The following is a 27105-nucleotide window of genomic DNA, read 5'->3' on the forward strand; positions in this document are numbered from 1 at the left end:
GAGCTCTGGGTACAGTGGATGTCTTCCACGCAGTCGTCCGCTTCTCCACACACGGCCAGTGGGCTTCCGGTGGCATATCGGTCCTTTCAGTCGCGTCCCGCCCAATCTGGGGCGGGGGGACAGAGCGGTGCAGGGGGTACGGGGGGACAGGTCTCCACCTCCACGGCCTCAGGGCAGTCCAATAAGATTGGGGGGGCTACCACAGGGGCATGTTGGAACTTTAACAAAGGTTTTTGCACCCGCCATCCTTGCAAGTTCAAGCACGAGTGCTCTAAATGTGGAGGACGAAACCCGGTCACACAGTGCTTCACGCTGGCCACCCCCTCCGAGCAATGGCGGATTACAAAAGGGAGAGGACAGGCTGGACCAAAAGGCTCCTACACCGGTTAAGGTGGAGGTCATGGGGCCATGGCTCTCTAGATACCCGGATAGGGAGGCGGCGTTGAAGATTTTTTGGGGATTTGCGGAAAGTTTTCGTGTGGGTTATCAGGGTCCTAGGGAGAGGAGATGGGCGGAGAACTTGCGGTCCGCGAAAGAATTGCCGGGGGTGGTGGAGTCCAAGCTGCGTAAGGAGGTGCTGGAGGGTAGAATTGCGGGTCCTTTTGCCACATGGGCAATGCCTGAGCTCATTATCTCTCCGCTGGGGGTGGTACCCAAGAAGGAGCAAGAGGAGTTTCGTTTGATTCATCACTTGTCTTGGCCTGAGGGGACATCGGTGAATGATTTCATTGCAGTGGAGGATTCCAAAGTGTTGTACGCGTCGGTGGATGATGCGATCGGGTTGGTGAGGGCATGTGGACGGGGAGCGGAATTGGCTAAGTGTGACATCAAATCGGCGTTTCGCCTCCTCCCCATTCATCCGGCTGATTTTGCGCTTTTGGGAATGCAGTTTGGTGGGGCAATTTTTGTGAACAAGGTTTTGCCGATGGGATGCGCTGTTTGAAACCTTCAGCTCCTTCTTGCAGTGGGCCTTCACGGACAGAAGTGGCCACCGTTCGGTGTCACACTATTTGGATGATTTTGTGTTTGTGGGGCAGGGACAGTGTTGTGTCCAAATAATTATTCCAAGGGCCACACTTACCACTGGCCCGCAAGATTATGCAAAAAGGAGCAGTTGGCAACGTGGAAGGTTCAAACGTTTATTAGCCACCACAGAACTCTATATAGAGGAGCCTCGTCGATCCTCACCCATCAGGTGCGCCGAGGAAGACTGCTGGCTCCTTGACAGTAACACACTTTTATACATTATCAGTACAGCATACAAAACCATATATGTGGAAAAGTACCAGTTAGTCCTGGCGCCCCTAATGAGCTCATGCCTATTTCTAGTTTCGGTTACACATACAAAGGGTTACTATCTTTACAGAGAAGGTCGAAAGGGTGACTCCCTTCTCGTCCCAGGTCTAGAGGAATTTGCCTGATACTCCCTTTTAGCAGATGTGACCTTGCTTCTCAGCAACTCAGCCTGTCTCCTAATTAAATGCAAGGAAAGGGGAAGCAGAGGGTGTGCGGAAAAGACCACGTGACTCCCAAGTGAGAGAGAGCCGCAATCCAAGATGGAGGCGGTTCGGTTTCTCGGCCCTTTTTGTCGTGCTAAACATAATCGGGGATGTCGGACCATTTAATACACCATAACTAGCCAAACTATCATTAGATATACTGCGCTAATCATATTGTAGTGCCTTGAATACCTCAGAACGGCCCTTTTAGCGCAGCATAGCTAATAACGGGGTCAGTCTTCGAAAATACCCTCATCGATCTGCATTAAGTCATGCGTCTCCTTCTGAGCCCGCTGGGTATCTATTCTGGTTTGGACGGGCTTGGGCCTAGGGATGGATCGGCGAACTGGAGTAGCACAATATGCACAGCAAGCAGGCCCGCACTGTAGACAAAGGCAGCAGGTGAAAATGAACCCCACTATTCCCAAAAGAATCATAAATAACTTCCATCCCCAGGTGGTCACCAGATCCCAAAACCACCCGGACAAAGACCAAGTACCAGTCTCGGTGTGAATTTCAGAGGCTAGCCGATGCAGTTTCTGAATGGCTAAATGGACAGAAGGGGCGGAGTCAGGTATATATACACAACAGGAGCTGCCGATGACTCTACAAGCTCCTCCGCGATCAGCTAGGATAACATCTAAAACAAGACGATTTTGGAGGGTCACAAGCCGGGTCGCCTGGAGCTCCACTGTGATATTAGTTAATATTCCCGCAGTAGTATTAACCACCCCTTCCACCACTCTAGATAGCCTCCTGACTTCATTACTATTGAGGATGGGTCCCCATATGGGCAATGCCCCTTTTATGATATCAACGAAGTGTTGGGCTGGAGTGTCAGTCTGGTCAGTGGCATCATTACTGGTGGCTTCGGCTTTTAGGCTCCACCGATTTAAGGAATGAGATTTGTGATAATCAGAAGGAGCTATGTAGACCGGTGGGTAAAGAAAAGATAAGTAACATCGACCTGCCCATCCTCTGGGTAGCCAAGTGTATGCGTTTTCACCGCACACAAAATAAACATTGGGAGGGGTGAGTTTTGGGGGACTACTGAAAGTCTGTAGTTTATAAGTGTAATTACATCTACTATAACCTACGGATAAATGTCCAGTACCCTGCACGCAGAAGGAGGAGGACGTATTCAATACCGGGACCGGAATGATTTTCTCATCTGAGACATTTCGCTCCTGGAAATACTTGAAATACTCAGTAAAGTTAAAAGTCATGAAATCCAATACTTCATCCCTCAACCAGGTATCATTTTCATGATCAGTGTATACGTTCATACAGGCGGTAGGATCAAGGGTACCATCCGTCCCCTCAGCATTAGGAGTAAAACCTTGGTGTGTCTCTATATAGGCTAGAATCAAGGCATAATCCTTCTCTGAGAATCGACGTTCATCTATAGTGTAGTGTTCATATAGCATGGATAACATTTTGAACCAGGCTTCGCAACTACCTAGATAAGACAAGGGCATTGATATGAACAAATCTTGCTTATGCATCACTGACGGGAGAAGACCACAGACCCAACAATCAGTAACATTTGTGGAACTATGAGTCTGGTGTAGCATCTCAATGAAGGCATTATGTACATATGTCTGTCGGTGTCTCTCCTTATGAGGGGCAAAAGTCTGGAAATGATGTTCCTTAGGAGCAGGGGTAGACACTATCAAGGTGTGCACGGGATGGCGGAACTCTAGATATATAAACAAACCTAAGCATAGTACAAATGATACAATCAATATAGAAATAAAAACAATTTTAACATGCAAGCTCCATGAGGAGAACATTGGCAAATGCGGGGGAATGGTACGGGGTACTATGGGGCGCCCTTCTTCAGGGACAAAGCGAGCAAAAGGGTACATTTTCTCACTAAAAGTTCAAGATAATCTCGGGAAAAGGGGGCTACAAGCAGTCCGACCTGCCGGAGGGTGCTTCTTTCCTGTGTCCGTATAGAGCCTCACAGGCAGACTCCTATTGTTCAGAGAAACCAAAAAGTAAAAGATAAAAACTTCTCGCGCTGGGGTCGCACTTGACGCAACCCTTGTTGAAAGGAAACTCCACCTGGGCCCCCACCAACCGACCAATGTCTCTATCTTCGTTCTGAACAGAGCTTTACTGAAAGTTCCATGCTCTCAACGAGTTCAGTCCAGTGTTCTACCAATCCTCAGGTCTTTGCTGAGGCCTCCAACTTCACTCGCCAAGGCTAGACCTGGGATTCCCTATTTCCGGGGCCGCAGGTGATATCGATCCCGACCAGGGGTTTCAGGATTCACAAACAAAACGGGCACAGTGGGGTCAGACGAGGAGCTGGGCTCCCGACCAGATGCCTCGCTTTGAGCAATTGGGTGGCCACAAAAAGGGGCTTCCAGGCTCACAGCACTCTCCCCTCGCCCGTCAACCTCTCTGCGGGTGTCCAGGGAAAGTGGTTCTCTAGTGCTGGGTTCGCCCTGAGTTGGCAGGCCTTCCTCCTGGTCAAGCTGCTCCCTTGGCAATGGGAGGGGAACTCGCTTAAGATGGGAGATATGGATCCAGTGCTGCTTCCCTTCGACTTTCACCGCCGTTCGCGTTGCCAGGAGCACCTGGTACGGCCGGGACCAGCGCGGATCCAAACTCGATTTTCGTTGGTAGTTCCGGACCAAGACCCACTGTCCAGGTTCTATGCTGTGTCCAGGACCCTCCGGCAGGGGCTGCAGTACGGCAGATATCTGTTGATGAATGGAATGGAGATCTTTAGTCAAAGCATACAAGTAATCAGTCAACATAGGGTAGTCAATGTCCCTGAAAGATTTGGGCCGGGGCACTCCCCACACGTTGGCAGGTCTGCCAAAAATTACTTCATAAGGGAAGATACCGCTCCGGGAATGGGGAGTAGTTCTTACGGACAACAGGGCCAGGGGCAGGAGATCAGGCCATTTTAATCCTGTCGTGTCCTGAAGTTTAGCCAGTTTCAATTTCAGAATCCCATTATATTTCTCAACCAGACCCGCTGACTGAGGATGTCGGGCTGCGTGAAACTTCTGCTGGATGGACAGACCCTTGCATACATACTTAACTAAGTTAGCATTAAAATGTGTCCCGTTGTCACTCCAAATCACCCGTGGCAACCCATATCGAGGAAAAAACTCTTTTACCAGAGCTTTCGCGGTTGCCAGGGCAGTATTTTCCTTTGTGGGATACGCCTCCACCCATTTACTAAAAGTACAAATCACCACCAGCACGTATTTCAGATTGTTAACTCGCTCTAGCTGTATGTAATCCATTTGGAGTACTTCAAAGGGCAGGGTGGGTGGCGCAAAATTACCCGCCAAGACGGGAATGCTAACCCCAGGATTATGCTGGAGACAAATCATGCAATGCTGAACCAAGTTCCTAGCTGTCTTATGGATATTAACATTATACCAGACAGGATCCAATGTGGCACAGATGCCCTGAACCCCTACATGTGAAGGTCCGTGTGCCATGGTTACTACCGCATTTACAAATGCTTTTGGCAGTAACCATCTACACTTCTCTGACAAGTCAGTCCAACATCCATTCTCATCAAGCCTCCCCACCTGTTCTTGCCAGTATGTCAGTTCTTCCGGGGTCACCTCCTTTTGTAGCTCTTTCACACTGTCTATGGTGTTGTTAAAAACCCCTGCTTCTATCATTCTTGTCACTACAAACATGGAAGTGGTGTCAGACTGGGCTGTTTCTTTGGCGATTCTATCCGCAAAGAAATTTCCCCTCCCTACATCATCAACTATAACCTTGTGTGCACTGCATTTGACTATGGCCAAGGTTTTAGGCAATGTTAATGCAGCCAGTAATCGGTCAACTAATGGTCCATTCTTTATCTTTTCGCCATGAGATGTCAAGAATCCTCTTTCCGCCCATAACCTCCCGAAGCTATGTGCTACACCGAACGCATACTGGCTATCGGTGTAGACATTTAGCCTCAAGCCTTTCCCCAACTCGCAGGCCCTGAATAACGCAACCAATTCGGCCGCCTGGGCCGACCGGTATGGTATCTTTGCTGCCTCGACTACCGTTTGCAGGGTAGTGATCGCATAAGCCGCAGCTGTCGTACCATCCGGTAATCTAAAACAGGACCCATCAACATACAATTCTCCTTGGGCATCAGATAGTGGGGTGTCAGTTAGATCTATCCGGCCCTTGGTTTCTTCTTCAGTTCGGAAGATACAATCATGTATGTCTTGTCCACCATCTCCCGAAGGGAGGGGTAACAACGTGGCAGGGTTCAAATTAACACATCTTTTGATCGTTATATGAGGTGCAAACAGGGTCAATTCGTACCCTGTAAGACGCGCACTAGTTAAGTGCTGCGTCTGTGTCCTGTTTAATAATACGTCCACAGCATGAGGCACCATCACGGTCAGATCCGTATTCAGGACTAGCCCTTCCGATTGTCTGATCGCTACGGCCACTGCCGCTGCAGCCCTCAGACAACTGGGAAGTGCTCTGGCGACATTGTCCAAAACCGCCGAGAAATATGCACACGGCCTTTGCTTACCTCCAAAGTCTTGTGTCAACACTGAAAGAGAACAACCGTCCACCTCATGCACGTAGAGCACAAAAGGTTTCCGGTAGTCAGGGGTGCCAAGCACAGGAGCAGAGCAAAGAGCAGTTTTCAGAGCGGAAAAGGCAGTCTGGCATTCATCGGTCCAAGGTAAAGGCTCATGCACATCCTTCGTAGTTAGATACAGGAAAGGTTTAGTCAAGAGAGAATAGTTAGCAATCCATTGGCGACAGTAGGAGGTTATACCAAGCAAAGCGCGGACATCACGTTGCGTGCGAGGAACAGGCATGTTAGTTATGGTTGCGATGCGCTCAGAAGTCAACCGTCTTCCCTCCTTCGACAGGAGATGACCGAGATAGGTCACCTCCGGTCGACAATATTGAAATTTAGAGAGCGACACCTTGTTACCGTGAGTGGCCAAATGCCGTAGCAGGGTAACCGTGGCATCGCGGCAACCATGTTCTGTATCAGAGGCCACAAGGAGGTCGTCAACATACTGCAATAGGACATTACCTGGCGGCAATTGTAACGAATCCAATACTCTTTTTAGGGCTTGGCTGTAGATACTAGGGCTTTCGGTATACCCCTGGGGGGCGCGACAGAATCTAAAGCTGCGGCCCCCCAATGAGAAACCGAACAAATGTCTGCTATCTGGATGTATGGGAATACTAAAGAAAGCATTCTTCAAATCAATCACCGAGAAAAATGTTGCAGTGGGAGGAATCATGGTCAAAATGGAATTAATGTCTGGTACCACCGGATATTGGGGTACCACAATCTTGTTAATCTCTCGCAAATCAATCACAAATCGGTAGGTATCAGCATAATCAGGGGATTGGGGTACGGGGGCTCGTTTAAGAATCGGAAGAATTGGACTGTTGCAGATATTGGAAGTCGTTTCCTCCACCACCCTGGTTCTAATCAAATCAGAAATAATGGCCAGTAAAGCGCGTTCTCCCGCGGGGGCTATTTTGTACTGTGGGATCCTCGGCAATTTGGCATTCTGTTTCAGGGTGATGGACACCGGGGGGATTTGTAGGAATCCTACGTCAGTGTCCCCCAGGGCCCAAAGATCCCTCGGGAGTTTTGCAAGCTCAGGAGGTAGTGAGTCCGTTTTTGAAAAATATTGAATGGAGGGGATAGAGGTATTCCGAATGGTCAGGTAAACTCCATCAGGGGAGCAATAGATGCGGGCATGCAATCTTTTTAATATATCCATACCCAGGAGATTTTCCCCACACTGGGAGGTGAGGAGGAAAGGCGATTCTATCGTAACCGGTCTCAGAGTAAGGGAAAGTGGCTTAGAAATGGGGCTCACCACCGGAGTTCCAGAGAACCCCACGGACACATTAGTCTGGCCAGACAGAGCGGCCCCCGGGACCAGGGCACGTGAAACAGAACTGTTCATAGCCCCTGTGTCAACCAAAAACTTACCTGATGCATCCAACAATCGTGCATGGACATAAGGTCCAGCTTGATCTATCGGGATTGACACATGCCCCTTACTCTGCCCTTGGCTGTCCTATGCTTGAGTATACCCGGTGTCTTCGTCCACTACACGTCCGTCATTGTAATACTGTTTACCTTGGCTTTGGTCGAAATAATTCTGACTGTTCTCACCTCGGACTGCCTGTTCTTGTCTCGTGTATCCACCTCGATGCCCACTCATCCTTCCCCGTCCACGACCCCTTGAAGCAGTATTCTGTTCATACAGCAACGGGCACTGTGCTCTCCAATGCCCCTCCTCTTTACAAAAAGCACATTGATTTATGCCTAGATCTGTTCGCCCAGCGGTTTGCGTCAGTCCCGCCCCTCTTGGAGCGAAATTCTGCAACCCTCGTCCTCTTCCTCTACCCCTCTCCACTTGCTGCAGTAATACTCGTGTTTTCAACTCTTTCGACTTTCTTTCTGTCTTATCCTTGCTCTCATTCTCCCGATGCTCATAATACTGAGCCATGCTTAGTATCGTGGAGGGCGTGGTGGTCGTCCAGGTACTCTCAGCTGCCTGTAACCGGGCCGATACCTCAGGTAGCAGATTGGTTACGAATCTATTAACAAATAAACGTACACCCCCCTCCGTTGCCAAGTCCTGTCCGCTGAAGTCAATGAACACTCCCTCAAACCTCGTGAAAAAATCAGAGACACTCTCGTCCTTCTTTTGCTTACAGGCCGTCAGCTTGTCCCAATCTACTTTCCTGGGTGGGATCAGCAAATGCATATAAGTTATTATTCTCTCAGGCAAGGTCAGTATCTCAGGTCGGGGCTTGTTCCCTGGTTTACGATCTCTATCCCAGTTTCTCAGTTGTTCCCATGTCCCACCAAATTCCGTAACATGGTCCTGGTCATGTACCTGGCGCCAAATGTCCACCGGTACTAATAAGGCAAAGAATAATTCAATATCTGCCAACGTCATTACTGCTGACGAGGCGGCCTCGGTCAGTTCCTTGTAATATGCGGTGGGGTTTTTTCTAGGATCTGGCAACTGGCTTTTTAGGGATAGTACCTCACTCCGTTTCCAGCGGGTATAGACCCATTGTTCCTGGAACCGGGCGTCTATTCCCGGGCGGGTAATGACACCGTGGGCATCCACTACTGCGGCAACTCCTGGATGGAAGATAGGGTGCACTTCTCGCATAGGGAACTGGGAGAATCCGGCGGGAGTGGCAGACTGCAAACGAGTTCTATAAGAGACCAAAGTCTGCACCTTCCCATACACCTCTTCCGGTGTCAACGGAGATTTGTGGACCTGATCAAGAATAACATATAATATAGCCGGAGCCTTCCCTTCCTGGTGTACCTGTTCCCACACAGAAATAAGACGGTTGGCCATATGCTCCAGGGCATGCTGTTGCATCACCGGTTCATAGTCTCTCATGGTACTCCAAATATCAGCAAGGGTATAAATGGGATGTCGCATCCACTGGGATGCTTGTGTAGCAATAGTTTCCCTTTCTTCCGTTCCCAAGGCCGAACGAGTGAACAACTTCCTACCCTCTGTTAGACTGGCCGGACGTATTGGAGTAGTCACAGCTGTTGCCGGCGTGGTACTGGCGGAGGAGGAGGGCAGAACAGAAGGGGAAGGCATTGACCCCGGCAACAGCTGAGGGGTCCCGGCTGCAGCTGCCGTCAATAAATTAGGCAGCATGGCCATAACTTCAGACACAGATGTCGGTAACCGGGAGAGGTTCGGCAGGGAGGGAGGGGTAGTAGTGGCCGGGGGAGCCGAAGCCGAGGCACCCAGGGACATATTTGGGACCGGGGCCGAGGCCCCTGATACCTCCGGATATATCCTCTGAGGTACATAAGGGGGTGGTGGCCTGGTGTCCAATAAATCCTCTATTTCATCTTCTGCATTCGGGCGGGTCACATAGCTCTTATCAACCTTTAATCGAAATTCGCGATTCATGCAATCCAATCCTTTTTCTACTCTTTCTCGGTCATAGGCCATAGCTTTCTGAGTAACATTCTGTCCTGCCTTGGCTCTGGCTACTTTCTCTTCCCTTATTCGCCGTTGTTTGGCCTCCTTCTGCCATGCAATTAGAGCATCAAACATGGCCTGCCTACTTCGCCTAGAAAACAGCTGTTCCTGTAGGAACGCAATTTTCTTCTCATCAAACGAACCCGTTTTGGGCCATCGTAACTCCTCATTGCCCTTGGTATACTTATGCCACAGAGTGCAGAACAACAACGGAGAGATCCCATGTTTGACATACATAAAATGGCTAGGACTGCCCTCCGGCGGGGCGGGTTGGCTCTCAGCTAGTCTGGAGTCACTTGTTCGACAGCAGCAGCCAAAACAATTCAATTTACTAAAACAGGACATTTTGGTTAGTTTTCAGACATGTATACACAAACAACAATCAACACGAATCATACACAACATACAATCAATATCAGAGAACCAAGCCCGTCGACTCTGGTTCACAGTCCAAACACCAAACTGCACGCGGGATTCCGGCCACCCTCCTGGCTCACCACTAAGACCAGCCCCCAACGAGGACTTGCCCCGTCAGGAGTATGCCCTGTGGCTACCCAGTCTAGGTCGCGGGTCTTTCCACGTGCAATCCGTTTATAATCCTTCGGCGCGCCGTTTTTTACTCAAATCGAATGCAACCTGTACGTACTTCGAGTCAAACCACGGAAATGCTAACCCGATCAAGCAAGACACCACCCTCCGGTGCGTGCCTTCAAATCAATGCACCGCTGTCCAGCGCGAGCTTCAAACAAATACAATCCGTGTTCAAAATCAAAAATGCATCGTTCTCAACGAATGCTCTCAAATCAATCAAATAGCACACCGTCTTCAACGCGTGCCTTAACCAATAATGCACCGTTTATAACGCGTGCGTCAAATCAAATCAATACTCACCGGGTGCACCCAGATACGAATGTTCATTCTCCGCTGCCAACTCCTCCCGACCAAATCAGTCCAGTCTCTGGGTTAAGCCCGTAGGACCCCGGCGAAGGGTAACTAGCAGCAGGGGACGTACCGAAAAGTCGTGCAGGGTGGGAGAAATCCTCAGGCTCCTTTCCCGCCAACCGGTCAGGACGCCCCCAATCCCACCACCCGAATACGGGGGGGGGGGAAGACCCTTTCACGGGGTCCCTTCGTGGTCGCCAACTGTTGTGTCCAAATAATTATTCCAAGGGCCACACTTACCACTGGCCCGCAATATTATGCAAAAAGGAGCAGTTGGCAATGTGGAAGGTTCAAACGTTTATTAGCCACCACAGAACTCTATATAGAGGAGCCTCGTCGATCCTCACCCATCAGGTGCGCTGAGGAAGACTGCTGGCTCCTTGACAGTAACACACTTTTATACATTATCAGTACAGCATACAAAACCATATATGTGGAAAAGTACCAGTTAGTCCTGGCGCCCCTAATGAGCTCATGCCTATTTCTAGTTTCGGTTACACATACAAAAGGTTACTATCTTTACAGAGAAGGTTGAAAGGGTGACTCCCTTCTCGTCCCAGGTCTAGAGGAATTTGCCTGATACTCCCTTTTAGCAGATGTGACCTTGCTTCTCAGCAACTCAGCCTGTCTCCTAATTAAATGCAAGGAAAGGGGAAGCAGAGGGTGTGCGGAAAAGACCACGTGACTCCCAAGTGAGAGAGAGCCGCAATCCAAGATGGAGGCGGTTCGGTTTCTCGGCCCTTTTTGTCGTGCTAAACATAATCGGGGATTTCGGACCATTTAATACACCATAACTAGCCAAACTATCATTAGATATACTGCGCTAATCATATTGTAGTGCCTTGAATACCTCAACAGACGGGGGAATGTGGGGAGGTGCTACGGCAGATTCAGCGACTAGCCTGTGACTTTGGAGTTCCCTTGGCGCCGGAAAAGACGGCTGGGCCTAGCTGTTTGACGTTTCTGGGTATCGAACTGGACTCGGTGGCATGGGCGGCGAGGTTGCCGCAGCAGAAGGTGGGGGAAATACAAGCATTTTTGGTGCAGGTGGTGGGGGAACGGAAGATTGACTTAAGGTCGGTGCAGCGACTTTTGGGTTTATTGAATTTCGCGTGTCGAGTTGTGCGGGCTGGCAGGACTTTTTGCAGACGCCTAGGCATGGCCATGTCAGGGGCGGTGCTCCCTCATCACAGAGTCAGGATATCCATGGGGGTGCGGGCAGATTTGCGGATCTGGCATTGCTTTCTGAGCGATTTCAATGGTGTGTCCTTGGATTTTGTGGATGACAGGATGGTGTGGCAGGTGCAAATTTTCTCAGACGCGGCTGTCTCGAAAGGTTTTGGTGTCTTCTGGGATGGGAGGTGGTGTGCAGAACAGTGGCCGGAGCATTGGTTGAAGCAAGGCAGGAGCAGTGCGTTTTTGGAGTTTTTCCCGTTGTTGGTTGCGCTTCAGGTGTGGGGACGGGAGTTCCAGAACAGGTCGGTCTTGTTCCATGTAGACAACAGGACAGTGGTAGATTTTGTGAACAATCAGAAGGCAAGGGATCTGCGAGTGCTGCGCTTGCTGCAAAGTTTTATGCTGCTGTGCCTGCGTTTTAATGTGCTGTTTCACGCGCAACATGTGCCGGGCGCCAGGAATGACATTGCGGATGCATTGTCTCGTTCGCAGTGGCAGCGCTTCAGGAGGCTGGCGCCGGGAGCAGAGGCTTGCAAGACCAAGGTGCCGGAGGGTATCTGGAGCTGGGGGGAGTGAGAGTAGTGGACCTGGTGGAGAAATGTATTGCGGACTCCACAAGGTGCGCGTATCGGTTGACTTGGTCTGAGTTGGGAGCATTTTTGGGATGGACAAGTGTGAATTGGCGTATGTCCCGGGGCAGCTGTGAGCAGGGTGTGATAAAGTTTGTGTTGGACTGCATGGACAGAGGTCTGTCACAGGTTACAATTGCGGGGAAGTTAGCGGGCATTTCTTTTTATGGTATAGTGTATTTTGGATTCGACCCAGTGAAGAGTGAGTTGTTGAGCAGAATGCTAAAAGGCTGGGGTAGGGTGAGGGGGGGGAACTTGCGGGAAGCGATCACGTTTGATCTGTTAGTTGAAGTATTGGCAGAATTGCAGCATTGTTCTTATGATGCTAGCGAGTTGGCGTTGTTTCGTGTTTTGTGCATGACGTGGATGTTTTTTGGGGCATTTCGGGTGTCGGAGTTGTTGGGTACGAAGGGCGCGCCTGGCAGGCGTTTTGAGGATGTGCGTGTGGATGGGGCGCGCTTGGGGATCTGGTTGGGGCATTCTAAAACGGATCAGGTAGGGAGGGGCAAGTGGGTATGGTTGTGTGAGTCGGGATGGGCAGGGGCTTGCCCGGTGCAAGAGTGGAGTGCGTTTTGCCGGCAGGCTGGTAGGCTGGGGGGGTGAGATTTTTTGTCATGCTTCTACCAGGCGGGTTACAGCGTTTCAGCTGCTGGCGGTGTTACGGATGGCATTGAGGCGGCTAGGCAAGGACCCTGCATTGTATGGGACGCATTTGTTTCCTATTGGCGCGGCAACGGCGGCAGCCCGGCTGGGGTGGTCTTGGGAAAAGATTAGGCGGATTGGTAGGTGGAGGTCTCGTTGTTGCGAGCGGTATGTGCGAAAGTAAGGGTTGGTGTGGGCACTGGGGTGCGCAATGGCTGCTGGAGCGGTGGGGATCTGTGGCTTTGTACTAATCTCCTTTTTCTTCGTAGGTTGCGTGGGGGGTCCGGGAGCCAAGACGGTTACCTGGATCGTTGGACATTCTTTTGTGCATTGGGCATCCAAATACGCGGACAGGCAGGTGTATGGTCGTAGCCTTGACCTGCGGAGCAGTCACCACGAGGTACATTGGTGGGGAAAGAGTGGGATGCGCTGGGGAGCGCTGTTGCCCTGGCTGACAAAGAAAGTATCGCAGAGGGGTTGCCCGGACATGCTCGTTATCCATTTGGGGGAAAATGATTTGGTGAAGCAATCCGGGGTGACTCTTCTTCATTTTTTTTTTTTTTTAAACCGTTTTTATTGCAGAACAATAGGATAGTCAGCTCACATACATAAGGATCCTGCACCGCAAATGCCAGTGCTGCGTTCTTTTCTGGCCCTAAGGCTCCCATACACAGTTTGAAAGCCCACATCCCAGAGGCCGGGCAGCGATAACATGTAGGTCTTGATACGTAACCCCCGTGCCCCCCGTACAGTTGTTCATCACATTAAGGGATGCCTATATTCCGCTTTTAAATTTTCACCCCCCCTGCTCCCCCACCCAACCAGTTCCCCTCCCCAGGCCTATCCCCCTGTCTCCCTCCCACCCCACCCGCCGTGACTCTTCTTCATCTGATGCAAAGGGACTTGGAAGCTATGAGACGCAATCTGGCTGGCGCCTGCATTGTATGGACTGAATTCGTTCCACGTCAGATTTGGAGGGGGGCATTGAAGCCCGCAGCTGTCGAAAGAGCAAGGAGGAAACTGAATAGGGCAATGCGAGTTTTTTGTGGGAACTCTGGAATCAAGTTGATTGCTCACACTGGTTTGCGGCTCGAGGAGCCCCTTCTTTTTAGGGACGACGGGTTGCACCTTCCGTACATGGGCAATTATATGATGGAGTTGAGGGATGTCATCAGTGGGTTGTGGAACGAGTCCATTTGGTGCTGGAGGGAGTGGGGACGAAAGGTGCACTTGATGGGGGTGGGGCAGGTAACCGCCCTCCGGGGGTTTCCTGGTTGGCGGTACTTGGGAGAGGGGGTGGGGGGGGGGGGGGGGGAGTCCATGACAGGTATACTCACCCTTCCGGGGAGGGGGATACGGGTGCAAGGCGGGGGTGCGTCATGCAGGAGTGCGATGGCTGATGATGATGGAGGAGGTTGGAAGAGAAGTGATGAAGCGAATAGGATAAGTGAGGAGGTTGCTGGGTGATGCAGGAGTGAGTATTTGGTGTATGGGAGCTTATGGAAGGATGAGAGACACGACGTTGGGGATTGTTGGTGGGTTGATTGATGTTGTGTTATATGTTGTTCAACCCCGTCCTAATAAATGGCCTTTTATGCTAAATAATGGCGTGGAGTGGTTATTGTGCGATGCGGCCCCCAGGGGAAGTGAGGTCGACAGAGCAGTCTTCCCCTGGGGAGTTCGTGCGATATCAGGACAGGGGGTAGTTTAGGGGTGGGGCCAGGTTAGCGGTTAAAGGGGGCAGGAGAGGAAGTTCATCCTCTTCCTGTCCCCAGCGCCCTAGGGTTGGTTAGGTAGCAGTTTCTTTGTCCACCCGCCCACCCTACAGTTCAGGTGGTAGGATCGGGTGTATGTTATAAAGCGTGCCAGTTTAGGATGGGTTGAGAGTGTGTGTGGCGGTACTTGGGAGGGGGGGGGGGGGGGGAGTCCATGACGGGCATACTCACCCTTCCGGGGAGGGGGATACGGGTGCAAGGCGGGGGTCCGTCATGCAGGAGTGCGATGGCTGAAGATGATGGAGGAGATTGGAAGAGAAGTGATGAAGCGAATGGGATAAGTGAGGAGGTTGCTGGGTGATGCAGGAGTGAGTATTTGGTGTATGGGAGCGTATGGAAGGATGAGAGACACGACGTTGGGGATTGTTGGTGGGTTGATTGATGTTGTTTTATATGTTGTTCAACCCTGTCCTAATAAATGGCCTTTTACGCTAAATATTGGCGTGGAGTGGTTATTGCGCAAAAAACGGATCTAAGCAGTATTCCGCTGTATACCAGGGCACTAGATTACCGCCTTGGGGAGAGACCACCGGACCCAGATAATTTTGAAGGCCTCCAGGTTAATTCTAGAGGGACTGGACCGAAGATGTCAGACTATCGGCCACGGCGCTATTTTACCACCAGGCTGAGTGGAATATCTGCACGAGCACTAGGTTACCACCTACACAGGGATTGAACTAAACACGGGATTAGATTACCGCCTCTTGGGGTGGACTACCAGTACTGGATAACTTCACAGGTTACAGGGTTACTTCTAGAGGGACTGGGCCATAGAACTTCGACTATCAGCCCGGGGGCTATTTTACCACCAGGCTGTCCGAACTATCTGCAAGAGCACTAGGTTACCGCCATGGAGAAACGCACAGGACTAGATCACCTCACCGAGGAGTGGACTACCTGTACTGGGTTATTCGGAAGGGCACCTGTACTGGGTTATTCGGAAGGGCACGGGGTTACTTCCTGGTGGACAGGCGCGCAACACACATTGGACTCAAAGGGCTTCAGCCCCCCCCCCCCCCCCGTCATGTGTGCCAGCCCGGGATGAGACAGGTTCCGGGCACACACACAGCTGCAGTCGAGCACTTCACAGGTCTTTAAAAGACCATTTGCATGTTAATGAGGCATTGCTGTTGTTTCACCCCTTCTAAGAGCCCCTGCAGCTCCACTCTGCCTATTGTTTAAAGATTCAGCCCCCCCCCCCCGAAATTTGGCTCTAGTTGCGCCTCTGCTGGTGGAGTAGATCAAGTTACCGCCGCAGGGACTGCACGGCACTACAGGGAGTGGACTACCGGAACCGGATTACTTCCAAGGGAACGGGGTTGCTTTCCGAGGGACTGGGCCGAAGGCATCTGGACTCTCTGCAGGAGGCGGTTTCACCGCCACAGGGACGGGACTTCCACTGGCATCCGTGTTACCTTCTCTGCCTCAGGGACGTAGTAACTAAACTATCCTCAGCTGAACTGGTACCAAACACTGGGGTACAGGTTTCCTCCAGGGCCACTTGGCCGCAGTCCGTTACCGCACAATTATTACATCAGTTAGTACGCTGACATCACGGTAAGGGAATTAGCCCCGGGTACTTTTAGGGCTGCTAGATGACTTTACATCCACACCTGGACACTACGCTGGCCCTCCTGGTATTTCTTGTAGCAAATCGGTGCACTCTAGGAATTGTAGTCTGTTTGTTTCAATTAAAGCAACTGAACTAACTAACGCATGTAAAATATTTATTTGTGTAAAAAAAAAAAAAAGTTGAGGATCGGATGCGGTCCCTGCACGCCTCCAGGGTCCTAGTAGCACAAAATTACGGTATTCCCGCCACTGCCGCGGGTCCCCTCTCACTCCCTGGAAGTTGGAAACTCTCTGGCGCTGGGAGGGTAGCCTGGGGTTCACATTTAAAGGCACATACCTGCCATTCGGTCCTCCCCAGTAGCGCCATGGTTTTCAGGTGTTGGGGGCTATTTTTTCCCTCCAGCTGCTGCCTCTAACTGCGCCTTAAGTCAGAGAGACACACCTGGACTACTGGCTGCCTGAGGCTCGGTGCATGCGCATTGTGGGATCCGAGGTGGTTAACCTGATGAGGTGAAGCCCTTCCCCGCCCCCTCCTTCACCGCTCCCTGCCTGCTCCGGAGCCGGCCTGATGTCACTGCAGATCCCAGCCCTGCTGAGCTGCGGCTGTTGGCAGAAGTGCGTGGTTTTCACATGCACAAGTGCAATACGGTCAGACACCGCAAGCACCATGAACACACACTTTAAAAACAGGCCCTCTACAGCCCATAGACATAAAAAACAAAATAAAGTTACAACACAGAAGTGCATATTCACGGCATATGGACACAGTCCTCGGAAAGACTACATGTATAGAGTTACAACAAAAAGCATACATACAAAATTACACATACATTAAAAAGGATACACAAGATACATTTAGACACGGAAAACTCATGCACAGACAAAAAACATTGCCGCACAAAGCACAGACAATCGTACATACGACTATAGAAAATCCACACAAGGAACATAGGCATAAAAACATGCCTGAATATGCAAAATGAAATCCTGCACAATCATACGCACTTAAGAAGGCACATAGACAATATCAGAAAACAACAAAACTTCCCTCACACTGATACTTCAGATATTGGCAATACAGATATTGGCAATACGTCCATAGAATTAGAAGCACCCACAGACCAAGAGTGTAGTTATAAAGTATTTATTTGTTTAATTTATTTACCAAAAATATATTTTTTATGATGATTATGTATCCATCTTTTTCTTTCATTTTTATATAAGATACAAAACATGACATAACAATAATAAAACAAAATCTAAGCCCAGCAAGCACAGTAAATTAGGAAATCAATAGGTGAGAATACATGAAAGGACCTAAATAAATACATTAAAAAAAGCTACAATCAACCTAACAAAGAAAACTCAACGCAACATTAAATGACAGAATACAATACAACATACAAATAGGAAAAATAATGAACAGAGAAGAGATAAAGCGCCGACGCGCGTTTCGGCCATCCCATGCAACTCAGACAGCGAGCTCCTTCTTCAGGGCGCAATAGGTTAATTTAGTTTGAGACAAACCTTGGGCTTAATTTCTTACCATAATTTTCAGAATAATGCCGGGCTTCATTCACATTAAAACTGTTGGTCTGTGGGGGAAGAATTTTTTTTTATAAAAAATATGTCAAAAGGGTATAAGGCTTACACATAGAAGGCAGGAGCAAAAAACCATTCCAAATAAGATAAAAAAAAGTAAGAAGAATAAGAGAGTTATAGTCAACACCAAATTAAAGTGTATAAAGTTGTATATATTACGACCAGGTGAAGACTGAAAGAATAAAAAGTGACAACAGAATGGAGAAAGAGATGCTAAAGTGAGCCCACCGTCGCCATCTTAAACCACATGTGCACAGCCTCTAAAAGTAATTTATATACAGAAAAATCCACATACTTGAAAAAAGTCCAATACAGGGATTATGTCCCTGGACAGGTACAGCCAAAAGTTCTCCTCTATGGGATAATCACAGACTGAGGGAACAGAAACAGTACAAAAACAAAACAAAGTAAAAGTACAGACAAATTGAGCAGAAATGGAGTGATGAAGTCTAGACTCCAATATAATAGTAATGAGACTTAAAGTTAAAGAAAGGGCTAATGAATAAATTACTGCTCAATACTGAAAGTAGTCAGCAACATAAATGTGGCAGAATATATCTATGTTATAGGATATGACTACAGGGTTGTACAATATGTGACGTGAGGTTCCTTAAGAGCTAAAACTAGCTACCGAGGAAAAATGCTCTAAACCACATGGCAACTAAGATCACCAAAGAGATAAGTTGATAATGGGAGGAGGTGCGTTTTCGCAGAGAGAGCTGATGAGTTCACAGAAAAGTAAACATATAACCAGCGTGGTGTATGAGCGCTGATGCAGAGAGGTAATACTAACATGTTGATATGGACAAAATGAGTATAGAATAAAGATACATCACTTGTAAACAAAAGCAATAACAAAACAAATTATACCTTCTAATGTGGGTAACCCACCAAAGAACCTGAATGTGGAAGGAATGGTAGCTGCATGTCTAAACAGCTTAATACTAGTAATGGTAATCCAAATTAGGCAACAAGATCCCTAAGACAGTACTTACATAAGTGTATGTAGCAGGCTGTATATGCAATACGATGGAAGAACCCAAATAGATGGGATAAAAACAGAGGAATTAAAAATGTAAAGTTCATATAATTGTATCCTTCTGTTTTATTTATATATATTTTTTCACCCAGTCCTTTCAATTATTTTTAATTCTTTCTTCAGTATATATTTTTTTCTTATTTTACACTGGGGTAAGAAGTTCTTCAAAAGAGATACACCTAATTTTCAGAGTAAGAGTCTAAGACCTTAACCATTAGGCCAGAGTGACTCTTTACCAGGTGGCCTGAAAACTAATATATGACATGCATATCAGAAACCCATGGCTAGGTAGAGAAGTATGTTAGTGTCCACCAACAGTACTATTCTTTATAGTGTGGAATGGAAGGACTGAGAGAGGGAACGACAGAGAGTCGTTTTCTTCACTGGGGTAAGAAGTTCTTCAAAAGAGATATATTCAAACAAGATGAAAAGAAAAATATTTACCAACCTTACTGAGGGAAATACCATTGCCTACACTTTAGACTGAGCAAACATGGCAGAAAGACCAGTGATTGAACACCTAATCTTCAGAGAAAGAGTCTAAGACCTTAACCATTAGGCCAGAGTGTCTCTTTACCAGATGGCCTGAAAACTAATATATGACATGCGGATTAGAAACCCATGGCTAGGTAGAGAAGTATGTTAGTGTCCACCAACAGTACTATTCTTTATAGTGTGGAATGGAAGGACTGAGAGAGGGAACGACAGAGAGTCGTTTTCTTCACTGGGGTAAGAAGTTCTTCAAAAGAGATATATTCAAACAAGATGAAAAGAAAAATATTTCCCAACCTTACTGAAGGAAATACCTTTGCCTACACTTTAGACTGAGCAAACATTGAAAGACCAATGATTGAACACCTACTCTCCAGAGTAAGAGTCTAAGACCTTAATCATTAGGCCAGAGTTACTCTTTACCAGTTTCCCTGAAAACTAATATATGACATGCGGATCAGAAACCCATGGCTAGGTAGAGAAGTATGTTAGTGTCCACCAACAGTACTATTCTTTATAGTGTGGAATGGAAGGACTGAGAGAGGGAACGACAGAGAGTCGTTTTCTTCACTGGGGTAAGAAGTTCTTCAAAAGAGATATATTCAAACAAGATGAAAAGAAAAATATTTCTCAACCTTACTGAAGGAAATACCATTGTCTACACTTTAGACTGAGCAAACTTGGCCACTGAAAGACCAGGGATTGAACACCTAATCTTCAGAGAAAGAGTCTAAGACCTTAACCATTAGGCAGTGACTCTTTACTTGTTGGCCTGAAAACTAATATATGACAGTTGGCTCAGAAACCCATGGCTAGGTAGAGAAGTATGTTAGTGTCCACCAACAGTACTATTCTTTATAGTGTGGAATGGAAGGACTGAGAGAGGGAACGACAGAGAGTCGTTTTCTTCACTGGAGTAAGACGTTCTTCAAAAGAGATATATTCAAACAAGATGAAAAAATATTTCCCAACCTTACTGAAGGAAATACCATTACCTACACTTTAGAATGAGCAAACAAAGACCTTGAAACACCAGGGATTGAATACCTTATCTTCAGTGTAAGAGTATAAGACCTCAACCTTTAGGCCAGAGAGACTCTTTACCAAAACGCCTGAAAACTAATATATGACATTCAGATCAGAAACCCATGGCTAGGTAGAGAAGTATGTTAGTGTCCACCAACAGTACTATTCTTTATAGTGTGGAATGGAAGGACTGAGAGAGGGAACGACAGAGAGTCGTTTTCTTCACTGGGGTAAGAAGTTCTTCAAAAGAGATATATTCAAACAAGATGAAAAGAAAAATATTTCCCAACCTCACTGAAGGAAATACCATTGCCTACACTTTAGACTGAGCAAACAGGAACACTGAAAGACCAGTGATTGAACACCTAATCTTCAGAGAAAGAGTCTAAGACCTTAACCATTAGGCAGTGACTCTTTACTTGTTAGCCTGAAAACTAATATATGACAGTTGGCTCAGAAACCCATGGCTAGGTAGAGAAGTATGTTAGTGTCCACCAACAGTACTATTCTTTATAGTGTGGAATGGAAGGACTGAGAGAGGGAACGACAGAGAGTCGTTTTCTTCACTGGGGTAAGAAGTTCTTCAAAAGAAATATATTCAAACAATATGAAAAGAAAAATATTTCCCAAACTTACTGAAGGAAATACCATTGCCTACACTTTAGACTTAGCAAACATGGACACTGAAAGACCAGGAATTGAACACCTAATATTCTGAGAAAGAGTCAAAGACCTTAACCATTAGGCCAGAGTGTCTCTTTACAAGTTGTCCTGAAAACTAATATATGACATGCGGATTAGAAACCCATGGCTAGGTAGAGAAGTATGTTAGTGTCCACCAACAGTACTATTCTTTATAGTGTGGAATGGAAGGACTGAGAGAGGGAACGACAGAGAGTCGTTTTCTTTACCGGGGTAAGAAGTTCTTCAAAAGAGATATATTCAAACAAGATGAAAAGAAAAATATTTCCCAACCTTTCTGAAGGAAATACAATTGCCTACACTTTAGACTGAGCAAACAGGGACACTGAAAGACCAGGGATTGAACACCTAATCTTCAGAGCAAGAGTAAGAGGCTAAGACCTTAACCATTAGGCAGTGACTCTTTACTTGTTGGCCTGAAAACTAATATATGACAGTTGGATCAGAAACCCATGGCTAGGTATAGAAGTATGTTAGTGTCCACCAACAGTACTATTCTTTATAGTGTGGAATGGAAGGACTGAGAGAGGGAACGACAGAGAGTCGTTTTCTTCACTGGGGTAAGACGTTCTTCAAAAGAGATATATTCAAACAAGATGAAAAAATATTTCCCAACCTTACTGAAGGAAATACCATTACCTATACTCTAGAATGAGCAAACAGTGACATTGAAACACCAGGGATTGAACATCTAATCTTCAGTGTAAGAGTATAAGACCTTAACCTTTAGGACAGAGAGACTCTTTACCAAGGGGCCTAAAAACTAAGATATGACATTCAGATCAGAAACCCATGGCTAGGTAGCGAAGTATGTTAGTGTACACCTACAGTACTATTCTTTATAGTGTGGAATGGAAGGACTGAGAGAGGGAACGATAGAGAGTCGTTTTTTTCCCTGGGGTAAGAAGCTCTTCAAAAGAGATATATTCAAAAAGATGGAAAGAAAGAATATTTCCCAACCTTACTGAAGGAAATACCATTGCCTACACTTTAGACTGAGCAAACAGTGACATTGAAAGACAAGGAATTGAACACCTAATCTTCAAAGTAAGAATATTAGACCTTAACCATTAAGCCAGAGTGCCTCTTTACCAGTTGGCCTGAAAACTAATATATGACATTCAGATCAGAAACCCATGGCTAGGTAGCGAAGTATGTTAGTGTCCACCAACAGTACTATTCTTTATAGTGTGGAATGGAAGGACTGAGAGAGGGAACGACAGAGAGTTGTTTTCTTCACTGGGGTAAGAAGTTCTTCAAAAGAGATATATTCAAACAAGATGAAAAGAAAAATATTTCCCAACCTCACTGAAGGAAATACCATTGACTACACTTTAGACTGAGCAAACAGGAACACTGAAAGACCAGTGATTGAACACCTAATCTTCAGAGAAAGAGTCTAAGACCTTAACCATTAGGCAGTGACTCTTTACTTGTTGGCCTGAAAACTAATATATGACAGTTGGCTCAGAAACCCATGGCTAGGTAGAGAAGTATGTTAGTGTCCACCAACAGTACTATTCTTTATAGTGTGGAATGGAAGGACTGAGAGAGGGAACGACAGAGAGTCGTTTTCTTCACTGGGGTAAGAAGTTCTTCAAAAGAGATATATTCAAACAATATGAAAAGAAAAATATTTCCCAAACTTACTGAAGGAAATACCATTGCCTACACATTAGACATAGCAAACATGAACACTGAAAGACCAGGAATTGAACACCTAATCTTCTGAGAAAGAGTCAAAGACCTTAACCATTAGGCCAGAGTGTCTCTTTACAAGTTGGCCTGAAAACTAATATATGACATGCGGATTAGAAACCCATGGCTAGGTAGAGAAGTATGTTAGTGTCCACCAACAGTACTATTCTTTATAGTGTGGAATGGAAGGACTGAGAGAGGGAACGACAGAGAGTCGTTTTCTTTACCGGGGTAAGAAGTTCTTCAAAAGAGATATATTCAAACAAGATGAAAAGAAAAATATCTCCCAACCTTTCTGAAGGAAATACCATTGCCTATACTTTAGACTGAGCAAACAGGGACACTGAAAGACCAGGGATTGAACACCTAATCTTCAGAGCAAGAGTCTAAGACCTTAACCATTAGGCAGTGACTCTTTACTTGTTGTCCTGAAAACTAATATATGACAGTTGGATCAGAAACCCATGGCTAGGTATAGAAGTATGTTAGTGTCCACCAACAGTACTATTCTTTATAGTGTGGAATGGAAGGACTGAGAGAGGGAACGACAGAGAGTCGTTTTCTTCACTGGGGTAAGACGTTCTTCAAAAGAGATATATTCAAACAAGATGAAAAAATATTTCCCAACCTTACTGAAGGAAATACCATTACCTACATTCTAGAATGAGCAAACAGTGACATTGAAACACCAGGGATTGAACATCTAATCTTCAGTGTAAGAGTATAAGACCTTAACCTTTAGGACAGAGAGACTCTTTACCAAGAGGCCTAAAAACTAATATATGACATTCAGATCAGAAACCCATGGCTAGGTAGCGAAGTATGTTAGTGTCCACCAACAGTACTATTCTTTATAGTGTGGAATGGAAGGACTGAGAGAGGGAACGATAGAGAGTCGTTTTTTCCCCTGGGGTAAGAAGCTCTTCAAAAGAGATATATTCAAAAAGATGGAAAGAAAGAATATTTCCCAACCTTACTGAAGGAAATACCATTGCCTACACTTTAGACTGAGCAAACAGTGACATTGAAAGACAAGGAATTGAACACCTAATCTTCAAAGTAAGAATCTTAGACCTTAACCATTAAGCCAGAGTGCCTCTTTACCAGTTGGCCTGAAAACTAATATATGACATTCAGATCAGAAACCCATGGCTAGGTAGCGAAGTATGTTAGTGTCCACCAACAGTACTATTCTTTATAGTGTGGAATGGAAGGACTGAGAGAGGGAACGACAGAGAGTCGTTTTCTTCACTGGGGTAAGAAGTTCTTCAAAAGAGATATATTCAAACAAGATGAAAAGAAAAATATTTCCCAACCTCACTGAAGGAAATACCATTGCCTACACTTTAGACTGAGCAAACAGGAACACTGAAAGACCAGTGATTGAACACCTAATCTTCAGAGAAAGAGTCTAAGATCTTAACCATTAGGCAGTGACTCTTTACTTGTTGGCCTGAAAACTAATATATGACAGTTGGCTCAGAAACCCATGGCTAGGTAGAGAAGTATGTTAGTGTCCACCAACAGTACTATTCTTTATAGTGTGGAATGGAAGGACTGTGAGAGGGAACGACAGAGAGTCGTTTTCTTCACTGGGGTAAGAAGTTCTGCAAAAGAGATATATTCAAACAATATGAAAAGAAAAATATTTCCCAAACTTACTGAAGGAAATACCATTGCCTACACTTTAGACTTAGCAAACATGGACACTGAAAGACCAGGAATTGGACACCTAATCTTCTGAGAAAGAGTCAAAGACCTTAACCATTAGGCCAGAGTGTCTCTTTACAAGTTAGCCTGAAAACTAATATATGACATGCGGATTAGAAACCCATGGCTAGGTAGAGAAGTATGTTAGTGTCCACCAACAGTACTATTCTTTATAGTGTGGAATGGAAGGACTGAGAGAGGGAACGACAGAGAGTCGTTTTCTTTACCGGGGTAAGAAGTTCTTCAAAAGAGATATATTCAAACAAGATGAAAAGAAAAATATTTCCCAACCTTTCTGAAGGAAATACCATTCCCTACACTTTAGACTGAGCAAACAGGTACACTGAAAGACCAGGGATTGAACACCTAATCTTCAGAGCAAGAGTAAGAGGCTAAGACCTTAACCATTAGGCAGTGACTCTTTACTTGTTGGTCTGAAAACTAATATATGACAGTTGGATCAGAAACCCATGGCTAGGTATAGAAGTATGTTAGTGTCCACCAACAGTACTATTCTTTATAGTGTGGAATGGAAGGACTGAGAGAGGGAACGACAGAGAGTCGTTTTCTTCACTGGGGTAAGACGTTCTTCAAAAGAGATATATTCAAACAAGATGAAAAAATATTTCCCAACCTTACTGAAGGAAATACCATTACCTACACTCTAGAATGAGCAAACAGTGACATTGAAACACCAGGAATTGAACATCTAATCTTCAGTGTAAGAGTATAAGACCTTAACCTTTAGGACAGAGAGACTCTTTACCAAGAGGCCTAAAAACTAAGATATGACATTCAGATCAGAAACCCATGGCTAGGTAGCGAAAAATGTTAGTGTCCATCAACAGTACTATTCTTTATAGTGTGGAATGGAAGGACTGAGAGAGGGAACGATAGAGAGTCGTTTTTTTCCCTGGGGTAAGAAGCTCTTCAAAAGAGATATATTCAAAAAGAAAGAATATTTCCCAACCTTACTGAAGGAAACACCATTGCCTACACTTTAGACTGAGCAAACAGTGACATTGAAAGACAAGGAATTGAACACCTAATCTTCAAAGTAAGAATCTTAGACCTTAACCATTAAGCCAGAGTGCCTCTTTACCAGTTGGCCTGAAAACTAATATATGACATTCAGATCAGAAACCCATGGCTAGGTAGCGAAGTATGTTAGTGTCCACCAACAGTACTATTCTTTATAGTGTGGAATGGAAGGACTGAGAGAGGGAACGACAGAGAGTTGTTTTCTTCACTGGGGTAAGAAGTTCTTCAAAAGAGATATATTCAAACAAGATGAAAAGAAAAATATTTCCCAACCTCACTGAAGGAAATACCATTGACTACACTTTAGACTGAGCAAACAGGAACACTGAAAGACCAGTGATTGAACACCTAATCTTCAGAGAAAGAGTCTAAGACCTTAACCATTAGGCAGTGACTCTTTACTTGTTGGCCTGAAAACTAATATATGACAGTTGGCTCAGAAACCCATGGCTAGGTAGAGAAGTATGTTAGTGTCCACCAACAGTACTATTCTTTATAGTGTGGAATGGAAGGACTGAGAGAGGGAACGACAGAGAGTCGTTTTCTTCACTGGGGTAAGAAGTTCTTCAAAAGAGATATATTCAAACAATATGAAAAGAAAAATATTTCCCAAACTTACTGAAGGAAATACCATTGCCTACACATTAGACATAGCAAACATGAACACTGAAAGACCAGGAATTGAACACCTAATCTTCTGAGAAAGAGTCAAAGACCTTAACCATTAGGCCAGAGTGTCTCTTTACAAGTTGGCCTGAAAACTAATATATGACATGCGGATTAGAAACCCATGGCTAGGTAGAGAAGTATGTTAGTGTCCACCAACAGTACTATTCTTTATAGTGTGGAATGGAAGGACTGAGAGAGGGAACGACAGAGAGTCGTTTTCTTTACCGGGGTAAGAAGTTCTTCAAAAGAGATATATTCAAACAAGATGAAAAGAAAAATATCTCCCAACCTTTCTGAAGGAAATACCATTGCCTATACTTTAGACTGAGCAAACAGGGACACTGAAAGACCAGGGATTGAACACCTAATCTTCAGAGCAAGAGTCTAAGACCTTAACCATTAGGCAGTGACTCTTTACTTGTTGTCCTGAAAACTAATATATGACAGTTGGATCAGAAACCCATGGCTAGGTATAGAAGTATGTTAGTGTCCACCAACAGTACTATTCTTTATAGTGTGGAATGGAAGGACTGAGAGAGGGAACGACAGAGAGTCGTTTTCTTCACTGGGGTAAGACGTTCTTCAAAAGAGATATATTCAAACAAGATGAAAAAATATTTCCCAACCTTACTGAAGGAAATACCATTACCTACATTCTAGAATGAGCAAACAGTGACATTGAAACACCAGGGATTGAACATCTAATCTTCAGTGTAAGAGTATAAGACCTTAACCTTTAGGACAGAGAGACTCTTTACCAAGAGGCCTAAAAACTAATATATGACATTCAGATCAGAAACCCATGGCTAGGTAGCGAAGTATGTTAGTGTCCACCAACAGTACTATTCTTTATAGTGTGGAATGGAAGGACTGAGAGAGGGAACGATA

General features: G+C 46.1%; 1 long non-coding RNA gene across 1 annotated transcript; it reads right to left on the reverse strand.

Annotated features, from left to right (window-relative positions):
• Positions 1–1125: 1125 nt before the first annotated feature.
• LOC146867114 (uncharacterized) lies at positions 1126–16706 on the reverse strand. The gene is made up of 2 exons (XR_014961074.1): positions 16576–16706; positions 1126–4210 (listed from the first exon to the last, which is right to left on the reverse strand). It is a non-coding gene; the product is annotated as an uncharacterized LOC146867114 (long non-coding RNA).
• Positions 16707–27105: the final 10399 nt, after the last annotated feature.

Source organism: Triturus cristatus, chromosome 1_2, assembly GCF_964204655.1.
Source record: "Triturus cristatus chromosome 1_2, aTriCri1.1, whole genome shotgun sequence".
Taxonomy (NCBI): Eukaryota; Metazoa; Chordata; class Amphibia; order Caudata; family Salamandridae; genus Triturus; species Triturus cristatus.